This window comes from Dendrobates tinctorius, unplaced genomic scaffold, assembly GCF_039654945.1.
Source record: "Dendrobates tinctorius isolate UK_male_01 unplaced genomic scaffold, ASM3965494v1 ptg000028l, whole genome shotgun sequence".
Classification (NCBI taxonomy): Eukaryota; Metazoa; Chordata; class Amphibia; order Anura; family Dendrobatidae; genus Dendrobates; species Dendrobates tinctorius.
Genome location: NW_027361696.1, coordinates 36,131,730 through 36,139,346, shown reverse-complemented (window position 1 = coordinate 36,139,346; position 7,617 = coordinate 36,131,730). Strand labels below are relative to the sequence as shown.

The 7,617-nt window shown below is 43.8% G+C and overlaps 1 long non-coding RNA gene across 1 annotated transcript; it reads right to left on the bottom strand.

Moving 5' to 3' along the window:
* Window positions 1–308: 308 nt before the first annotated feature.
* On the bottom strand, window positions 309–2,498 carry LOC141085290 (uncharacterized). The gene is made up of 2 exons (XR_012231265.1): window positions 2,333–2,498; window positions 309–1,446 (listed from the first exon to the last, which is right to left on the bottom strand). It is a non-coding gene; the product is annotated as an uncharacterized lncRNA (long non-coding RNA).
* Between the last annotated feature and the right edge of the window lie 5,119 nt (window positions 2,499–7,617).

Genomic DNA, 7,617 nt, shown 5'->3' with positions numbered 1-7,617 from the left:
CCTGTCCTCCTCTCACTGCCGACTTTTATTCCCCATTGACTTACATTGGGTTTCGTGTTTCGGGACGACCCCGACTTTTCCCTATAATCGGCCGATCTTGCTCGACCCGACTTTTGGAAAAGTCGGGTTTCACGAAACGAAACGCGACCCTAAAAAACCAAAAGTCGCTCAACTCTACTTGGGAGTTCAAAGTGCTTACCACACATCTATATAATTTCCTTGGGGGTTCTAGTTTCCAAAATGGCATCACTTGTTGGTTTTTTTTTTAACTGTTTAGGCCCATCAGGGTCTCTGCAAACGCAACATGACGCCAGCAGAACATTCCATCAAAGTCTGCATTCTAAAATGGCGCTCCTTCCCTTTTGAGCTCTCCCATGCGCCCAAACAGTGGTTCCCCCCCAAATATGGGATATCGCTGTACTCAGCACAAATTGCACAACAACATTTGCTGTCCAGTTTCTCCTGTTAGCCTTGTCAAAATAAAAAATAGCGGGCTATAAAATCATTTTTGAGGAAAAAAAGATTTTTTATTTTCACTGCTCTGTGTTTCAAACTTCTGTAAAGCACTTAGGGGTTCAAACTCCTCACCACACATCCAAACAAGTTCCTTCGGGTGTTTAGTTTCCAAAATGGGGTCACTTGTGGAGGAGCTCCAATGTTTAGGGACACAGGGGCTCTCCAAACGCGAGATGGTGTCGCTAACGATTGGAGCTAATTTTCCATTCAAAAAGTCAAATGGCGTTCCTTCCCTTCCCGGCCCTGCACCAAACAGTGGTTTATAACCACATACGAGGTATCGGTGTACTCAGGTGAAATTGCCAAACAAATTTTAGGATCCATTTTATCCTGTTGCCCATGTGAAAATTTAGAAACTGAGGCTAAAAGAAAATTTTTGTGAAAAAAAGTACTTTTTTTATGGATCATTTGTGAAGCACCCGGGCATTCAAAGTGCTTATTATGCATCTTGATAAGTTCCTTGGAGGGTCTAGTTTCCAAATTTGGGTCAATTGTGGGGGAGCTCCAATGTTTAGGTGCACAGGGACGCTCCAACCACAACATTGCAACCGCTAAATATTCCAGCATATTTTCCATTCAAAAAGTCAAATTGCCTTCCCATCTGAGCCCTGCCGTGCGCCCACACAGTGGTTTATGACCACATATGAGGCATCGGTGAAATTGCCCAACAAATTTTAGGATCCATTTTAACCTGTTACCCATGTGAAAATGAAAAAAAATGATGCCAAAAGAATATTTTTGTTGGAAAAATTAAAATGTCCATTTTTTCCTTCCATGTTGCTTTAGTTCCTGTGAAGCACCTGAAGGGTTAATAATCTTCTTGAGTGTAGTTTTGAGTAGCTTGAGGGGTGCAGTTTTTATAATGGTGTCACTTTTGGGTATTTTCTGCCATATAGACCTCTCAAAGTGACTTCAAATGTGAGGTGGTCCCTAAAAAAAAAAAAAGTTTTGTAAATTTTGTTGTAAAAATGAGAAATCGCTGGTCAACTTTTATCTCTTATAACTTCCTAACAAAAAAAAAAAAAAAATTGTTTCCAAAATTGAGCTAATGTTAAGTAAACATGTGGGATATGTTATTTATTAACTATTTTGTGTCACATAACTCTCTGGTTTAACAGAGTAAAAAAAATCAAAATTTGCGAAATTTTCAACATTTTCTACATGTAGTCATACCTTTCTATGTGGAATCTGTGGTGTGAACTTACGTGTCACGGTCTGAGTATAAGGAAAAAACAGAAGCGCAGGAACCAGTGCACACTCAGCCGAAATTAAAAATACAAAAAGCTTTATTGAACATAAATGCCCGACAAAAAGACATACAATATAAAAACACAATTAAAATAACATGCAAAGGCAGATCAGACGTGACATATTAGGTAGATATAAAATTGACAATCGTGGGTACAAATAATTGTGGTTAGCAAACAACTGAGTCTACACCGCACATAACAGCATGGGCAAGGAAATAGATCTAATCAAAATTGCATATCATGCATCACATATATAAACATCCTACAAAAAATCTTCACATATGAGTAAGCTGGCGTAATGTAATCTAATTTAATCCACAATCAAATACCAAAAAGGATGATATAATAGATCAGGCTATATGAACTATGGCTACTGAACAGATGGATCAAGTGCAAAATCTCTCTATGACATGCCCCCTAGCTATGCAAACGTGTCCATTCCGCGGTGAATCATGTATGTTACATGCAGTTTTCATCACATAGGCCCCTTAGGTAGATGATACATTAATACATAAAAAAAAAAATCCAATGGAAATTAACACAGAGGCCCCGTGTGTATATCATACCCTCAGGTCCGTCTGGTTCGACGCATGTCATTGTTCCTCAGACAGCTTCATCATTGTCTGTGTCCAGTCCTCTTTTATACCTATTAAAGTGCACTTACAATCACACTGGGTCACGTCAGCAGCTGTGTGCAGCATTTCCCTGGTGCTTCCAATCAAAAGTGAAACTAAGTCTGAGTTACTGAGCATGCTCTGTAGGAAGTTATTCACTTCATCCACCAAAAAGATGGTGCTGCTGTGCACCAGCGACAGGAAGTGTATTACTGGGCATGCTCTGTAGGAAGTTATTCACTTCATCCACCAAAAAGATGGTGCTGCTGTGCACCAGGGACAGGAAGTGTATTACTGGGCATGCTCTGTAGGAAGTTATTCACTTCATCCACCAAAAAGATGGTGCTGCTGTGCACCAGTGACAGGAAGTGTGTTACTGGGCATGCTCTGTAGGAAGTTATTCACTTCATCCACCAAAAAGATGGTGCTGCTGTGCACCAGCGACAGGAAGTGTATTACTGGGCATGCTCTGTAGGAAGTTATTCACTTCATCCACCAAAAAGATGGTGCTGCTGTGCACCAGCGACAGGAAGTGTATTACTGGGCATGCTCTGTAGGAAGTTATTCACTTCATCCACCAAAAAGATGGTGCTGCTGTGCACCAGCGACAGGAAGTGTATTACTGGGCATGCTCTGTAGGAAGTTATTCACTTCATCCACCAAAAAGATGGTGCTGCTGTGCACCAGCGACAGGAAGTGTGTTACTGGGCATGCTCTGTAGGAAGTTATTCACTTCATCCACCAAAAAGATGGTGCTGCTGTGCACCAGTGACAGGAAGTGTGTTACTGGGCATGCTCTGTAGGAAGTTATTCACTTCATCCACCAAAAAGATGGTGCTGCTGTGCACCAGCGACAGGAAGTGTGTTACTGGGCATGCTCTGTAGGAAGTTATTCACTTCATCCACCAAAAAGATGGTGCTGCTGTGCACCAGCGACAGGAAGTGTATTACTGGGCATGCTCTGTAGGAAGTTATTCACTTCATCCACCAAAAAGATGGTGCTGCTGTGCACCAGCGACAGGAAGTGTATTACTGGGCATGCTCTGTAGGAAGTTATTCACTTCATCCACCAAAAAGATGGTGCTGCTGTGCACCAGCGACAGGAAGTGTAATACTGGGCATGCTCTGTAGGAAGTTATTCACTTCATCCACCAAAAAGATGGTGCTGCTGTGCACCAGCGACAGGAAGTGTATTACTGGGCATGCTCTGTAGGAAGTTATTCACTTCATCCACCAAAAAGATGGTGCTGCTGTGCACCAGCGACAGGAAGTGTATTACTGGGCATGCTCTGTAGGAAGTTATTCACTTCATCCACCAAAAAGATGGTGCTGCTGTGCACCAGGGACAGGAAGTGTATTACTGGGCATGCTCTGTAGGAAGTTATTCACTTCATCCACCAAAAAGATGGTGCTGCTGTGCACCAGCGACAGGAAGTGTATTACTGGGCATGCTCTGTAGGAAGTTATTCACTTCATCCACCAAAAAGATGGTGCTGCTGTGCACCAGCGACAGGAAGTGTATTACTGGGCATGCTCTGTAGGAAGTTATTCACTTCATCCACCAAAAAGATGGTGCTGCTGTGCACCAGCGACAGGAAGTGTATTACTGGGCATGCTCTGTAGGAAGTTATTCACTTCATCCACCAAAAAGATGGTGCTGCTGTGCACCAGCGACAGGAAGTGTATTACTGGGCATGCTCTGTAGGAAGTTATTCACTTCATCCACCAAAAAGATGGTGCTGCTGTGCACCAGCGACAGGAAGTGTATTACTGGGCATGCTCTGTAGGAAGTTATTCACTTCATCCACCAAAAAGATGGTGCTGCTGTGCACCAGGGACAGGAAGTGTATTACTGGGCATGCTCTGTAGGAAGTTATTCACTTCATCCACCAAAAAGATGGTGCTGCTGTGCACCAGCGACAGGAAGTGTATTACTGGGCATGCTCTGTAGGAAGTTATTCACTTCATCCACCAAAAAGATGGTGCTGCTGTGCACCAGCGACAGTAAGTGTATTACTGGGCATGCTCTGTAGGAAGTTATTCAATTCATCCACCAAAAAGATGGTGCTGCTGTGCACCAGCGACAGGAAGTGTATTACTGGGCATGCTCTGTAGGAAGTTATTCACTTCATCCACCAAAAAGATGGTGCTGCTGTGCACCAGCGACAGGAAGTGTATTACTGGGCATGCTCTGTAGGAAGTTATTCACTTCATCCACCAAAAAGATGGTGCTGCTGTGCACCAGCGACAGGAAGTGTGTTACTGGGCATGCTCTGTAGGAAGTTATTCACTTCATCCACCAAAAAGATGGTGCTGCTGTGCACCAGTGACAGGAAGTGTGTTACTGGGCATGCTCTGTAGGAAGTTATTCACTTCATCCACCAAAAAGATGGTGCTGCTGTGCACCAGCGACAGGAAGTGTATTACTGGGCATGCTCTGTAGGAAGTTATTCACTTCATCCACCAAAAAGATGGTGCTGCTGTGCACCAGCGACAGGAAGTGTATTACTGGGCATGCTCTGTAGGAAGTTATTCACTTCATCCACCAAAAAGATGGTGCTGCTGTGCACCAGCGACAGGAAGTGTAATACTGGGCATGCTCTGTAGGAAGTTATTCACTTCATCCACCAAAAAGATGGTGCTGCTGTGCACCAGCGACAGGAAGTGTATTACTGGGCATGCTCTGTAGGAAGTTATTCACTTCATCCACCAAAAAGATGGTGCTGCTGTGCACCAGCGACAGGAAGTGTATTACTGGGCATGCTCTGTAGGAAGTTATTCACTTCATCCACCAAAAAGATGGTGCTGCTGTGCACCAGGGACAGGAAGTGTATTACTGGGCATGCTCTGTAGGAAGTTATTCACTTCATCCACCAAAAAGATGGTGCTGCTGTGCACCAGCGACAGGAAGTGTATTACTGGGCATGCTCTGTAGGAAGTTATTCACTTCATCCACCAAAAAGATGGTGCTGCTGTGCACCAGCGACAGGAAGTGTATTACTGGGCATGCTCTGTAGGAAGTTATTCACTTCATCCACCAAAAAGATGGTGCTGCTGTGCACCAGCGACAGGAAGTGTATTACTGGGCATGCTCTGTAGGAAGTTATTCACTTCATCCACCAAAAAGATGGTGCTGCTGTGCACCAGCGACAGGAAGTGTATTACTGGGCATGCTCTGTAGGAAGTTATTCACTTCATCCACCAAAAAGATGGTGCTGCTGTGCACCAGCGACAGGAAGTGTATTACTGGGCATGCTCTGTAGGAAGTTATTCACTTCATCCACCAAAAAGATGGTGCTGCTGTGCACCAGGGACAGGAAGTGTATTACTGGGCATGCTCTGTAGGAAGTTATTCACTTCATCCACCAAAAAGATGGTGCTGCTGTGCACCAGCGACAGGAAGTGTATTACTGGGCATGCTCTGTAGGAAGTTATTCACTTCATCCACCAAAAAGATGGTGCTGCTGTGCACCAGCGACAGTAAGTGTATTACTGGGCATGCTCTGTAGGAAGTTATTCAATTCATCCACCAAAAAGATGGTGCTGCTGTGCACCAGCGACAGGAAGTGTATTACTGGGCATGCTCTGTAGGAAGTTATTCACTTCATCCACCAAAAAGATGGTGCTGCTGTGCACCAGCGACAGGAAGTGTATTACTGGGCATGCTCTGTAGGAAGTTATTCACTTCATCCACCAAAAAGATGGTGCTGCTGTGCACCAGCGACAGGAAGTGTATTACTGGGCATGCTCTGTAGGAAGTTATTCACTTCATCCACCAAAAAGATGGTGCTGCTGTGCACCAGCGACAGGAAGTGTATTACTGGGCATGCTCTGTAGGAAGTTATTCACTTCATCCACCAAAAAGATGACGCTGCTGTGCACCAGCGACAGGAAGTGTAATACTGGGCATGCTCTATAGGAAGTTATTCACTTAATCCACCAAAAAGATGGCGCTGCTCTGTACGAGCAACAGGAAGTGTAATACTGGGCATGCTCTGTAGGAAGTTATTCACTTCATCCACCAAAAAGATGACGCTGCTGTGCACCAGCGACAGGAAGTGTAATACTGGGCATGCTCTATAGGAAGTTATTCACTTAATCCACCAAAAAGATGGCGCTGCTCTGTACGAGCGACAGGAAGTGTAATACTGGGCATGCTCTATAGGAGGTTATTCACTTAATCCACCAAAAAGATGGCACCTATGGGTTGAAAAGGTAATGACATAAAAACGCTATCACATGAAGAATATGGATAATAATGTATTATCATTTAATATTAATTTATTATTCCAAACTTGAATTCCATATTAATATTCTGATAATTATATGGATATTACTGATTGCTATGGTACGCTGTGATATTATAGGTTAGTAAAATACCAGATTTGGTATAGAATAGGGAATAAAGACTTCAAGCAAGATACTGGAATTACATTAATAAAGGCTTTTCATATTTCTAAATTCAATTGATTCTTAAAAGTTGCAAGAAGAAAAAGCCGCTATCCAGAAGTCCTAGAAGGTAAAAATGCAATATGATTTCTGAGTAATAAAAGACTGTCAGTCATAATTAATTTCATCATAGACAACCACAACTGGAGTATCCACCACTGACAACCACAATTAAAGTTTCTAACCTGACAACCAGAGGACGATCATCCTATTATGCAGAGAACTGTGTTATCACGTTCTTATCAAGTTCCAGAGGTTTCCTATCACCTGCAAAGCTTTGACGAAAGCTGGTGAACAATAAGGTAATTGTCAGGAAGCTACAATCCAAACATGTGTCCTGTGTATTAGGACTAAGGACTGGTAATGGTGCTATGTTTAGCAAGGAAGAGTCATTTTAACCCTTGCTGTGCTGACCAAAGATGTCACACCTGTTCAAAGACCAGTGCGGATGACATGGAGGATTCCAGAAATATCCAAGGCGAGCCAATGTTAGTCCAGATCTTTAAAGGTGACACTGCACAGATATTAGAGGCTGGTTTCAGAATTACGCTTTTTCCCTGCAGTGCACAGTGCCGCTAAGCCCCGCCCACTGCCCGCTCCATGCCCGCCCCATCCGGTCATCGCCTCCTACTACCGCACACGGCTGCATGCGATCTGAACACCCTATGTTTAGCATAGGGTATGCAGACCATGCGCTGGCCGTGCGCTAGTAGGATTTTGGCGTGCACTGCACACTTTTGAAGGTGCGCTGAGCGTGCCAAAATGCAACATGGTGCGTTCGGCGCACA